This window comes from Silurus meridionalis, chromosome 1 (genome assembly GCF_014805685.1).
Source record: "Silurus meridionalis isolate SWU-2019-XX chromosome 1, ASM1480568v1, whole genome shotgun sequence".
NCBI classification, from domain to species: domain Eukaryota; kingdom Metazoa; phylum Chordata; class Actinopteri; order Siluriformes; family Siluridae; genus Silurus; species Silurus meridionalis.
This window is the reverse complement of record NC_060884.1, coordinates 32,602,027-32,616,959: the sequence shown is the minus strand read 5'-3', so window position 1 is coordinate 32,616,959 and position 14,933 is coordinate 32,602,027. Positions and strand designations below refer to the sequence as shown.

The window sequence follows — 14,933 nt, the reverse complement described above, 5'->3', positions numbered from 1 at the left end:
CCCTCCCTCTGCCGGATGCACCGTCATTCTTACCGTGGTGGACCGGTTCTACAAAATGCTACATTTCATTACCCTAGCCAAACCGTCTTCGGGTAAGAAAACCGCTGCACTCCTTCTCCTGCACGTTTTCCGTCTGCACGGTTTCCCTCGTAACATCCTCTCTGACTGGGGCCCTCAATTCATGGCCAAATTTTGGAAGGAGTTATTTTGCCTTCTAGGGGTCTCGATCAGCCTCTCCTCTCAGCCTCTACCTGCAAACCAATGGCCAGACTGAGAGGCTTAATCAAGACCTAGAGACTGGACTCCGTATCCTTTGTGCCCAAGATGCCTCCTCATGGTCCTCCTAACTGTTGTGGTTTGAGTACGCCCATAAATCAGTGCCTACTGCCACCACTGGGCTATGAGGCTTCCCTCTCTTCTGCATTGGCTTAGTTCCGATGCTGCCGACTCAGTTGGAGGAGGGCCTACACAGCTCTTTTTAAAGTTTTTTAGAGCTATGCTCGCTGGGTCAACCAGAGGCGCCGTCCAGCACCCCATTACCGGGTTGGTCAAAAGGCTTGGCTTTCCACTCAGGACCTTCCACTCAAGGTCTCGTAAACTCGCCCCACGGTTTCTGGGACCCTTCCCCATCTCCAAGGTCATTAACCCGGTTGCTGTGTGCTTCAAACTACCCAAGGCCATTTGGATCCACTCTACATTCCACATTTTTTGGCTTAGACCTGTCCAAGCATGGTGCTTGTTTTTTCTTTTGCCGGTTCTCGGACGTTTGTTTTTAGAGTCAGCTTCCGGTGTGTACTGCCCTGGGTTTTCTGGTTTGTGTTTTAGTTTTTGCCTTTTTCTGCTCTCTGTCTTTGGTGCTCCTATTTAAGGGCATAAGTTTTCAGACAGTTTGTATCATTACTTTGTTTTTTTTTACATTAAAGATAAGATAAGATGAGATGAGATGAGATGAGATGAGATGAGATGAGATGAGATAAGATAAGATAAGATAAACCTTTATTCGTCCCACAGTGGGGAAATTTCTATGTTACAGCAGCAAGACAAAGAAATAAAAATAGACGCAAATATATAAAAAAGAATATACAAAAAATTAAAACAGAGAAATAAAAACAGTTAATAATAATAATAATAATAATAATAACAAACAAAGAAATAAAAATAAATGCAAATATATGAAAAAGAAAATACATATACTACAATAACAGTATATACACAGTATATACACAGTACAATGTATAAATAAAGACTGCCTTTTGAAATTCCTCCTTCGTCCTGCATTTGGGTCCTTCCTCTTACGCCTCCTGACAAGCCCCTTTTTTCATGGAGTTTACTCCAGGCTTGGCCAGTGCCTTCCTCTTACCTAAATCAGGGTATTTTTCAAAAGTACCCTCGGTTGTCCCACAACCTCCCTCGCTCCAGGCATCCTCTCCTCCTCCCTTTGAGGCCCCAGACCAGGAGAAACATAACTGACTGTGTCCAGTGCGAGCACTGGACATTTACTTCCACAGAACAGAACTGTGAAGGAAGTCAGAGCACCTGTTTGTCTGCTATGGAACTCCTAGGAAAGGTCTCCCTGCAAATAAGCAGATGCTCAGTGGGTGGATTGTGGATGCTATTTCTTTCTTTTATGAGTCCTCTGGTCTCCCCTTCAATCGAAATGTGGCTGCCTCTAAGGCCTTGTACTTTTGCGTTTCACTCCAGGACATTTGCATTGCTGCAGTCCAGTCAGGTTCTTTAGCCTTGACATCAGCACCACTCCTGGCCCCTCTGTCCTTCACCCTAGCTGTGCCGGTCCACAATAGGCAGGGACTGGTCAGTCTGGTTTAATTGGGCTCTCAATCCCAAAGCGTTTCTGACGCAGCTCGAGTTCCTGAAGAGGAATGTCTCCAGGCTACATATGTAACCATGGGTCCTCGAGGGAGCGAGATGCTGCATCTCTACGCAACACTGCCTGCATCCCTGCAGCACTTCCCTCCCTTTTCAAAAGCTGCCACTGGTTTCACTCCATGTGCTTTTAAGCTTCCTGGTCGTGACGTCACCCCGCAGGTAATGCCGCACTCAGTGTTCCAATTAATTTTAAAGGTTTTAAATAGGGTTGAGATCCGATCTCTATAGCAGGAGATCTTCCACTTCAACCCATGTATGGACAGGGGCATTGTCATGCTGGAACAAGCAAAGGGAAAATTCAGTGCATCCAAAAGTATCCAATACAACTGTGAGCCTCCAACTATGCACTAGCTTGAAAAAGAACTATATAAAGAATATGGCTGGATGTCTCTACTGTTGTCTATATAATGTTTTAAATTGTCTGCACTTGTATACCATCTGCTTGTTTGATTATAAACCTTACATTTAGTCATTTGGGGATTAGCTCATATTTTGTGTGTTAAAAACACACCACAGTCCACTGTCCTTTTTTGAGTCATTCTTTTTAAATTTCCATACAATTTGATTTGTAAAGTAGGTAAAAAGAATTTGTAAAAAAAAAAAAAATTTAGTTTGCAGAAGTGTGCGACACTAGAAACTAAGTTTCTTAAGAACACAGAGGCATAACAGTTCCCAACACTCTTCAAAATTCAGGTATGTTTCAGTATTTTGCTGTTTATATATATATATATATATATATATATATATATATATATATATATATATATATATATATATATATAATAAACCAATAAACCATAAATCCAATGTATTGGAAATAATCTGTTTTTATGCAGCATGTTGATTTCAACTTTCTATTGTGTTACATCTGTTTTTGATTTGCATTTTTTTTATTATTATTTCTTATGTCAGAGTACTGTAGGGACCTGTCCTATGGTTATCAGTATTTATAACATAATCAATCATAATATTAAATATAATGAGATTAAATTTGGTAGGATTTCTCAATATAGCTCATGTGTAATACACTTTAACAAAAAGCAATGTTATATGTAAAAATAAAGATTTTCTGATATTTAGTTTTTCAAGTGATTAAATGATTTCTTAGACGACAAAAAAAAACCCAGGCTATTTTTTATCAATTTATACGGATTGTTTGTTTAGGACATTTTATCAAGTCTTTCTTGTTTCTTGACACATGTGACAAGGAACTCGGTTGTATAATGAGTTGCTCCTAATCTGGCAATGTATTCAGTGTTGTTTTTGCCATAAACATGTTCATAAAAATACAATGCCACCAATTGGCTGTAACCAAAGTGCAAAACTAGATATTTTAAAACCAAATATAATTCAATTTGGACTTCATAGTTAAAGCTAGTTTTCTCAATTCAAATGCTAATGTCTGGTTCATGCAACTTGCAATTACCTGCAAACATATAATTGCTGTAAGTTCTGTCTACTTCTGTTTGGTCATTTTGGTGATGACCCAACATATAAAGCACTGCTTGACTGGCTACGCTAGAAAATAAAAAAACAGCAGGCATAGTATTAGTGAGTATTTGGAATTTCTTTTATCAGGTTTAGTGTCTTGGATGGGTGGAAGACTAGGAATACTTAGAAACTGCAACTAATGGTTGGGAAGAGCTGGTGGAGGAGTGATGAAGCACAGTTGTGAAGATTGATCACTTTGTTTTAAAGTGATCCCTCAAGAATGGGATAAAGACAGTCCTGGGCAAGTTAATATAAAAGTCTGTTTTGTATCAATTGATAACCTTGTTGTCTTTGTTTTTATTAAGAAATGCTTAAACTCTGCCTGCTTGTTTTTTGTGCTGTGTGGTTTCCGGGGATCGTATACAAACAGTTCAATCGAAATAGAGAATCCCAGATCACTAAGATTCCAGGAGTTTTAAGTTTAGCAGGGTGGCACTACTTTTCCCCACACCTTTCTGAAAGAGCTGCAGTCCTGATATATATATGTACTGAAATAGTCCTGTGCATTATTTCATTAGGCACAGACGTCTCTGTATTAAATTTTTTCAAATATTAGGTAAGAAATATTCCATACCCCAGCTTTTTAACCCAGTACATCTACATAATGGGAATGATCCCTATGAAACAAACCTCCAGCTAATTCTTTTACATTCTGCCTGTGATTTGAGACAGGCCCAGAGGATCTGAGGTAGGCTTTGAAGTCTCTGTATTTCTTAAGTCAGCCTGGAGACAATGGCAGGGAGACCACCATGCAGTGGCGGGCCGTGCATTTGGAACCTTGGCCTTCAGTGGGGACTAACACGAATTAATCCACCTCTTAATACCACCACTATCACGTCGCAATTATAGAAACCATCAATACTATACAAAAGCGCAATATAACAACGTGTGGCATTACAGAGAGAGAGGCATTTTGCATATTTGGAGGGTCAATACCATTTTTTACTAAAGCAAGCTCCAAACCTCTACACTACAAACGCAACTGTAGGTGCATATCATCTGGAGCAGTTCAGAGTAAATATTTGTCTAATAACATGACAAAAACATTAAAATTCACCATACACATACTTCACTCTTACTGTATTCTTCCTTCAGAATCACCCCTATACCATTTATCTTTCCATCCAAACCATGATAGAAGAGTTTAAACCCACCTCCAACATTCCTGGCCTTACTCCCATTTTACGTGGTCTCCTGAACACACAATATATCTCCCTCTCTCCTCTCCATCATATCAGCTCCCCCTCTCCCTTTACCAGTCATAGTACCAACATTTAAAGTACCAACCCGAACCTCCACTCTCCTACACTTCTCCTTTTCCTGCTGTCCCTGTAGATGCCTTTCTCCTCTCCTTCTCCTCCTCCAGCTTAGTTGTGGCTGAAAAATGCCATAAATTAAAAAATATGTAAATCTAACTACTCATTGAGGAACCTGCAATAGAATTAAGGTTATTATCCAACCAATGAAGCAAGCAAACGTCTTTTACATTTGCTTCTCTGTTTGCTCATCAGGGAATGTGTGATTTGCATGTTATTTAAGTTCAATGCATATGTATGTTTGAATGCCTAATAAGTAAGCTAGAGGCAGCAGTAGCAAGGGAAATTTGCCTGAGTTGACATGCAGAAGAAAGCCTGAGAGGAACTCTAGACACCAGATTAGTATCATTATGAACAGTTTCTCCTTCACAACTGTATACTATAAAGTCAAACAGTACAGTTTTGATCAGTTTCTTTCTGTTAATTTTCCTCTCAGAGACTAATAATTTTGATATTCCTGTATATCTTCATGCACAGACCTCACCTACACATGCTGAATTCAAAGTCTCGCACTGAACAAGGCTTTGATGTATGGTGGACACACCCTGAATCCACCAAAGAACAGTGTCTACCCTCTTCAAGCCTGTAGTACACACAGGCTGGCCTGGGATTTCCTCCCATTAATGAGATATAAGTATCAACGACCTGCAGGGGAGAGAGCACAGACACAGGGAGGAAAATGGAAGTGGGGGGTAGGACCCGTGGCTGTGCGACAAGGTTTGGGGAATTGGTCCCCATTTCCACGGTGTGGGGACAGGAGGCTGCATGATAGAAGAACTTAAACAAAGCCTACGTGCTTTCACAAGAAGACAGATGACAAGTTCGCTAGAGAACTAGCTTTATTTTGAGACTTCACTTTTCAGTAATGAAATTCAATCGCACACATCGACACACATACAGTAGCTCTACTTGTCTCTGCTCTTACATAACCTTTATCATCTCACCACACACTGCAAGAGAGCACACACTTGTTAATAGTTGTTTTTTATGTTAATCATGTTAACATGATTTGGTGCTTTGCAAACCCCTGCTTACCTTTTCAGAAAGGGTATTGCAGATACCAGGGGACAAAAGGACAGGACCCTTAGCCACTTAGTTTATGTTATTCTGGTAGTTTTGATATTATGGTTGCCAAACTGTATAATTATGGATAATGTTATACATGCAGTTTTTACCAGTACAACTGTAACTTTTAAATAAATTATTTTATTTTATTTTAATTTTTGTATTTTTATATTTACTTGTTTGTATATATATTTTTAGTGAGTTTCCCAACAACCTCTGTGATGGGTCAGCATCTTTTCATCATCCTGTTTTGCACAGGTAAGAGAAAAATATTTTTGTTTATATTTGTGTGTGTGTGTGTGTGTGTGTGTGTGTGTGTGTGTGTGTGTGTGTGTGTGTGCATAATAGCTTACCACATTAAATAAACAACTTAAGTTTTATTTGAGCTGTTTAGTGGTGATTGTTAGTTAAACGTTATTTTGATTAACAATTTCTCCCTTAGAAAGTTGTTCTAGTTGGAGATTTCTGACCAATTAATCTCAAAGCGGTTCAATGGCATTTAGGTGCAGCGACTGGGCAGGCCATTTCATGAAAGATATCACTCCAACTCACCGTTTGCTCTCTAAATAATGCTTACAGAGCTCAGACGTACACTTCAGCTCATCGTCTTTTTGTATGGTGAATTCGGTTACAATGAGCCACAGTCCAGACAGAATTGCATGGTGTTGAAGCATGGGATGGTAGCCATGATGGTTCAGGATTACTTTCATTTTACGGAATAAGTCTCTAACTTTCCCTGCTCCGAAACAACCCCAAACCATTAAGCTTTGACTGCTGGCAGTCTGTTAACATTTTGTCTCCTATTCTATATCTTACATAAGTTCTACTGTTAGAGACAATAATAATCATATTTGTATTCATTTGTCCCCAAACCTTTTTTCCAGTCAATCACTGTCCAATCTTGTGTGTTTTTGCCTTTTATCTTATATTTAACTTTAGGGAAATGTTTTTATAACACTGCATTAAAGTAATCTAATGAAACAGTTAATATGTTTCTCCCAGAGCTAACAACACAAAACCATTAATACTTTTCCCCACAGGAATCGCCCCTTTGGTCTCAACTGTCTCTAATTTCAGGTATTATGTAGTCCAGGAGCAAAAAACATGGAGTGATGCTCAGGCTTACTGCCAGGCCACACATACCGATTTGGCTATCATCAAAACTAACGACGACCTAAACCAAATTCAAGATGAAGCAAACAGACAACAATTCATTTCCAAAGCTTGGGTTGGACTGTACAATGACAATAGTTGGCGCTGGTCACTTGGAAATAAGTCACTAGGAAATATGAAAATATGGGCTCCCGGCCAGCCTAATAACTATGGTGGAAATCAAAACTGTGGTGTAATAATTCCTGCAGGTTGGGATGATAGAGACTGTACAGATATGAACCCATTTGTATGCTTTGATGGTAAGAGCAGGTCCTTTTCAAGAGTGAATGTTGTTAATAATGTGCTAATACAGTAAATGGTAACATTTCAAGTTGTTTATTGGTAAACTTTATCTAAACCAATGTGTGTGTGCTTTGCTCTATTTTTAGATATTCTTATTTATAAGACTTACTTTTAATGGTGTTTTAATGGGTCTAATGGTGTAACTTGTTTTATTTAAATTCTCACAGAAACGAAAAATGGCTCTGACAGATACATTTACAATTCCAAAAAGATAACATGGATAGAAGCTCAGAGTTACTGTAGACAGTATTACACAGATCTGGCCAGCACAAGAGATGAAACAGAATACACACTTATACATGATATTGCAACCCCTTTGCAATTTTACACCTGGATTGGTCTGATCAGAAACCCCTGGAAGTGGATCGACCAAACGTCTCTCTCCCTCATCCCTTGGAAGACTGGAAAACCTGATAATATCCAGCTAAAAGAAAATTGCGGGTTTTTGTATCAAAATCAACTCGATGATACACTGTGCTCTGACTTAAGGCCTTTTTTCTGCTACGATGGTGAACAGAATTTTTTGTTTTTTATGTCTATAAACAAATTGACATTGCATTTAGTATATCTGTAACTGTGTGTGTTTCTATGTGCCGTTTGATTCAGTCATCAAAAAACAACAAACGCTAAAGGTGAAGGTCCAGTCTAATCAGGACGTGAAGGAATTCAAGACAGGACTCTTGGAGCAGGTGGGTCTCATCCTCCACAAGATCGTCTCTAGGTTACGAACGTAACCCTAGTTCCCAGATGGAACGAGACGCTGCATCGAAACGCTATCTAGCCAATAGGCAAGCCGTGACGTCATAGACAGGCGACGTCACGTAAACCAGGAAGCTACAAGATGGCTGTGCGGTGGTAGCGACATTAGCTTCTGCAAAGATAGAAGGTAAGCGCTGCAGGGATGCAGGGAGCGTGGCACTGAGACGCAGCGTCTCGTTCCCTCTGGGAACTAGAGTTACGTTCGTAACCTAAAGACGTTCCCCTTCAGGAACTCGAGCTGCGTCGAAACGCTATGGGAACGAGTGTCCAATCACGCCACACTGACCAGACCCTGCCGAAAGAGTGAGGGCCTTGGCACCAGCACGTGTAAAGAAACACACTGGCCATGCCAGGGGGCAACTCAAGGCGGGACGAGGCAACTGCCAAGTCCCAGACAGGCACCCTGAGTCGCGTCCCGGGCCACAGCCTCCGGGCGGCCGGAGGAAACGCGTCACCAATGGGACCTACCCGGTGAACACAGAAACCCTCAGGGTCGAAGGGGTTAACCCTGCGGCAAACTGTGCCTGCAAAAACACCAGAACTGAACCGACTGGGCAGTGAACTGGGTCCAAGTCATGGTGCTCACACCATGAAGCGAACAGTCGCCATCGTACGGCATACGACCTCCTCGTGGAGGAAGTTCTGGAGTGGAGAAGGGCCTCTACTACCTCGGTAGAGAGAACAGCCGCTATGAACCGTGCCCCCTTAGGGGCCACAGCCTCCACAACCCCGGGCGGGAGGCTGTGTTGGAAGTGTTGTAACCCCAACAACACTGCCAGCATCTCCCGGCAACCTATGTGCCACAAGAGACGTGGGCCAATCCACAGACCCTGGGCGGAGTGGCCACTCATGACCGCTCCCCAGCCCGTGAGGGAAGCGTCCGTCGTTAGCATTATGCGACGACAAGGAGTCCCTAAAACGGGGCTTGGGACAGAACGTAGGGTCCTACCATGCAACCAAGGCTCAAAGGGCACACCGTGAGACCTTGATGGTACAATACAGACTCCCTCAGGGAGAGAACCCTCCTGCCCTAGAGCCACCACTGGAGGGGCCACATGCGGACAAGGCCGAGTGGAAATACACTGGACGCTGCCGACATGAGACCCAGCAGCCTCTGGAACTGCCTCACAGTGACTAGCTGGCCTGCCCCTACCCTCCTGACTGCAGTGAGGATGACTACAAACCGGGCGGGAGACAACCGTGCCCGCAACTCGGCCGAGTCCCATACCACGCCGAGAAAGTGGCTCTCCGCGCTGGGAAAAGTACACACTACCCGGCGTTCCAGTCTGAACCCCAGTACCTTCATGCAGGCGAGAACAGCATCTCAATGCCGAACTGCCTGGCGCTCTAACGAGCCAACATCAACCAATCGTTGATATAATACAAAATGCGGATGCCCTGAAGCCGCAGCTGGGTCAGTGCCACATTCACGCACTCTGTGAAGGCACGGGGTGAGAGCGCTAGGCCGAACAGAAGGACCGATATTGGTAAGCTTCGCCCCGAAAGCAACCTCAGGAACCTCCCGTGCGCGGTGAAGGACGGCTGCATGGGAGCATGCAACCTCCAGATCTAGCGTATGACAAATCAGTCCTCGGACTTGACCTGAGACACGACCTCTCTAAACGAGAAACCTGAACCCGAGCCTCAAAAACGAGTGGTTCAAGTAGTGGAGATCCAGAATGGGATGCAACCCACCGTCCTTCTTTGGAACAACGAAGCATGGGCTGTAGCAGCCTGACTCTACAGGCAGAGTCACACCCCGTTGAAACGGGGAGGAGACGACGCGAACTGAATCGCGCAGCCCTTCTCCACAGTACGCAGGACCCCCGAGAGACTCCAGGCAGCCCTCCAGACTGACAGAAAGTCTCCACAGGGAGAACCGACCCCTCGGGGCTGGACCCCTGTCCGCAGCGATCATACGGGCGGAATACGGGGAGCAAACCGCTGGAGAAGCTGTGCCCTGAACACGACCCGTGGCAGGGCTAGCAGACAGTCCTCCTGAACCCGAACGGCAGGAGCAACATACTGCAGCCGTTGAAGCCCAGACACCTCGGTGTGCAGTTGAGGGAAGGCGCTAAGGCTGTGACACAGGGCGCAGGAAACACTCAACCAGCTCACTGGGTGCGCGCTGCTTCTGCCACACAACCGGCCAAGCTAAATCCAGCCCGGATGGCCAGCCACGACCTCAACGAGCTCCACATACAGCACAGGCTGTGAGGAGTCCGCAGGCTCGCTAGCATCCATCATCTCATCCTCCTTGGAGAGAGAGACATGCAATGCTGCACCGGGAGAAGAAGCAGCCGGCAGGCATGCTTCCCCTAAGTAGCCGAAATTTCATCCACCTCGGAGAAAGAAATACGGAGCACCGCGTCACATACACCGGGAAAAGAACCGTTTCCAAAAGAGCACAATCCCCGGGGGACGGGAGCTCGGCTAGCAGCCGGGAGCGCATAGCCACACGGCTAAAATGCTAACAGCCGACACCATCGAGAGCCAAAGCCGCGAGGGAGAGCGCTCACCTCGGAATATGGAGCACCGCGTCACACGCACCGGAGAAGGAACCACCAAACGAGCGCAATCCCCGGGGAACGGGAGCTCGCCTTGCAGCCAGGAGCGCATAACCGCACAGCTAAAATGCTAACAACGGATACCCTCGAGAGCCGACTAAGCACGCTCCTAAGCTAAGCAAACAACACATCGGCTTTCACATGGAATTCTGCCTGCATATAAGCTCATGACTGCACAGATAACACACTCAAAGCGCTTACCTGAACGAGCAGAAGCTGATGTCGCTACCACCGCACAGCATCTTGTAGCTTCCTGGTTTACGAGACGTCGCCTGTCTATGACGTCACGGCTTGCCTATTGGCTAGATTTCACATGTGGTTCAGAGCATGGTCACTCAGGGGCGTTCCCATAGCGTTTCGACGCAGCTCGAGTTCCTGAAGGGGAACCCCTCTTACAATTATCTTCATTACTACACCCAGAACCAGACAGACATGGTTCAGCTAGCGTCTTCCTCAGATCATGAAGCATTTACACTGTATTGTAATTAGAATCTGTCTTCAGATCATCACATCCCGATTCGGAGCATTTCAACAATTTTTACATGAGATTATTGTTTTCTCCTGAAATATTATAGTAATACAAGTTGTATTATTTAGATCAAGCTAAACCTGGTGGAAGATGGGATGGCAGGAAACATCACGGTGAAATGGAGGGTGCAAACAGATGGAGCGGTGTTTCACAAGGAGGATGCAGAAAATAATAATGCCGGAGACAAGGATAAATGTATTCCATATGTGAGAAATCTGGAATAAACTGGGAAATTGGAATTGGAAACTTCTACACTTTCTCTTTATGATAATGCTGTAGACTATAGTTATATAGTTCTGGCTTAATGTCACCCAAATGAGGATGGGTTCCCCTTTTGAGTCTGGTTCCTCTCAAAGTTTCTTCCTCATAACATCTAAGGGAGTTTTTCCTTGTCACAGCCGCCATGGCTGTTGATCAGGGATAAATACACACCATCCACCTTAACTGTTAAATTCTGTAAAGATGCTTTGAGACGATGTCTGTTGTGAAAAGTGCAATAGAAATAAACTTGACTATAGTTTGCTTTATACAGTTTATTTCTTTACTTGAATTGTAGTTAACGATCATTGGTTTTCAAACTATTGGACACACATTGGACAGTGTCACAATTGGACAAGCCGTGGTGATGATGGTGAAACTTGTGATTGCATGCGAAATAATTTTTCAGAGAACCAGACTCAAAATGCAACTTTTGTTCATCTCTGTGTAGGTTGTTAATAGAATTTTGAATAATTATAGAATAATTTAAATGATTACCTGAATAGATTGTTGTTTACTACCACTGCTTCGTTTTATTTATTATATATTAGAGTTTGACATCTTAAGTTCAACACTGTTTCTTATAAGTGTCCAGTGCCTTTCAAAACTGTGAAAACTACTAGTCTTGATTTTTAAGAAATGCATACATGTTCCTTTTGTTTATCTGCCACAATTTAGGTTGCATTTAACAGTAGGATGATTCCCTTTGACCAAACAAATATATAAATGTCTGGATGTTCCACTTTATTTTATTTAAAAAATCCTCCCTTAACATGAATAACAACTTCACACACTCTCAGCATCCGAACAGTTCATTTCTCCAAAGAAATACTTTATGCCTCTTGTAATGTTTGCCAAATGTTTTTACCTTGTTTGTCGCACTGAAACAACATTTTATGTGTATATAAAAACACAAAAAAAGTAGCAGGATTTATTTGAGATAATGTGGATGATAAAAAATTACTGGTTAAACCCATTAGCATGTCTCTGTCTTTGTGTTTGTAGTAAAAACCTGATTCCAAAAAAGTTTCGACACTGTACAAATTGTGAATGAAGGAATGCAATAATTTACAAATCTCATAAACTTATATTTTATTCACAATAGAATATAAATAACATATCAAATGTTGAAAGTGAGACATTTTGAAATGCCATGCCAAATATTAGATTATTTTGGATTTCATGAGAGCTACACATTCCAAAAATTGGGACAGGTAGCAACATTCAATGTACATATAAGGAACAGCTGGAGGACAAATTTGGGCAGAGGATCACCAATTCCCCAATGATGCGGTGAAAAATAGTGCAGCAATATCAGAATGGAGTTTCTCAGAGATAAATTGCAAAGAGTTTGAAGATATTATCATCTACATAATATCATTCAAAGATTCAGAGAATCTGGAACAATCTCTGTGAAAAACCATACTGGATGCCCGTGATCTTTGGGCCCTTAGACGGCACTGCATCACATACATGAATATTACTGTAATGGAAATCACAACATGGGCTCAGGAATACTTCCAGAAAACATTGTCGGTGAACACAATCTACCGTGCCATTCGCCGTCGCCAGCTAAAACTCTATAGGTCAAAGAAGAAGCCATATCTTAACATGATCCAGAAGCGCAGGTGTTTTCTCTGGGCTAAGGCTCATTTAAAATGGACTGTGGCAAAGTGGAAAACTGTTCTGTGGTCAGATGAATCAAAATTGAAAGTTCTTTTTGGAAAACTGGGACGCCATGTCATCCGGACTAAAGAGGATAAGGACAACCCAAGTTGTTATCAGCGCTCAGTTCAGAAGCCTGCATCTCTGATGGTATGGGGTTGCATGAGTGTGTGTGGCATAGGCAGCTTACACATCTGGAAAGGCACCATTAATGCTGAAAGGTATATCCAAGTTCTAGAACAGGGGTCACCAACGTGGTGCCCGCGGTCGCCCGCAAGGACCACATGAGTCGCCCACGGGCCTTTTCTAAAAATAGCTGTTTCCTACCTTGTTAAATCATTGTTGATAATTATTGTGAGAAAACATTAACATGATCAGTGTCTTCACATAGATTAGGGGTGTCAAACTCAGTGTCAAATCCGGCCCGATGTACAATTATATCCGGCCTGCGAGATGATTTTATAAAGATATATTATTAGTGTTATTAATGTCCCGGCGATATGAAGCGCTGATAGCACAAACTACAGATCCCATAATGCAGCGCTTCAGCTGCCATACCGAACACTAGACTACCTGGGAACATTCCAGCGTCAATCAAGTCGAGCTTCTGTTGATGTATTTAACCCTATTGTAAAGTTATTGTGAAACAGCGCCTCACAGTGGTGAAAAGAAAAGTTGACTGTGTATATGTTTACTGACACTGGCGGTAAACACGTGTGTCTTATTAGTGGAGCGAATGTGGTTGTAATTAAGGAATTGAATCTAAGACGGACTACGAGACAAAACATCAGGAGAAGCTGAGAAACCTGAATGCAGAGCAGAAGATACAGAAAGTAGAAGAGTTAAAGAAGAATCTGACTTTTCAGCAGATGTTTTTCACCAGAGCAAAATCACAAAGTGAAGCTGGTGTGAAAACAGAGGAGAAATCAGAGTCACATCAGCAGGTTATTTACTGAGGGAGAGTTTCTGAAGAGCTGCATGATGAAGCTGTGAGACCTCTGGTGTTTGACAGGAGATATTTTTATGGAGAGCAAAATATTTTGTTATATAAAGTTTAAGATTATTTTTTTATAAAATGCACAATTTTTATTTATTTTTTCAGGGTTTTTTTTTTTTGCAGCATGTTCATATTTACTTGTATAATTATAACAGGATATATTTTTGTGGAGAGCTATTTATTTAATTAATTTATTATTTAAGTTTAAGTTTATTTATTCTGAAATAATATTCTTGTCTGTTTTTATTCATATTTATGTTCAAAAAAAATTATAATAATATATAATTAAAGGTAAATTGAGCAATTTGTTATTTCATAAGTGTGTATCAAACTGGTAGCTCTTCACATTAGTCGGTACTCAAGAAGTAGCTCTCGGTGTCAAAAAGTTTGGTGACCCCTGTTCTAGAACAACATATGCTCCCATCCAGATGTCGTCTCTTTCAGGGAAGACCTTGCATTTTCCAACATGACAATGCCAGACCACATACTGTATCAATTACAACATCATGGCTGCGTAGAAGAAAATGTTTTCACCCATAGAAAACATTTGGCGCATCATAAAGAAGAAGATGCGACAAAGAAGACCTAAGACAGTTGAGCATCTAGAAGCCTGTATTAGACAAGAATGGAACAACGTTCCTATTCCTAAACTTGAGCAACTTGTCTCCTCAGTCCCGAGACATTTGCAGACTGTTATAAAAAGGAGAGGGGACGCCACACAGTGGTACACATGGCCTTCTCCCAACTTTTATGCCATGAAATTTAAAATCAACTTATTTTTTCCTTACAATTATACATTTTCTCAGTTTAAACATTTGATATGTCATCTATGTTGTATTGTGAAAACAATTTTACAATTTGAAACTTCCACATCATTGCATTCTGTTTTTATTCACAATTTGTACAGTGTCGCAACTTTTTTGGAATTGGGTTTGTGGACAGAA

General features: G+C 42.1%; 1 long non-coding RNA gene across 1 annotated transcript in view; it reads left to right on the top strand.

Moving 5' to 3' along the window:
• The window catches only part of LOC124392647, a 34,733-nt gene extending 23,510 nt beyond the window's left edge, over positions 1-11,223 (top strand). The window contains exon 3 of the long non-coding RNA XR_006927187.1: positions 11,138-11,223. This is a non-coding gene — a long non-coding RNA (uncharacterized LOC124392647). The remainder of the gene's footprint in view (positions 1-11,137) is intronic.
• The last annotated feature ends 3,710 nt before the right edge of the window (positions 11,224-14,933 follow it).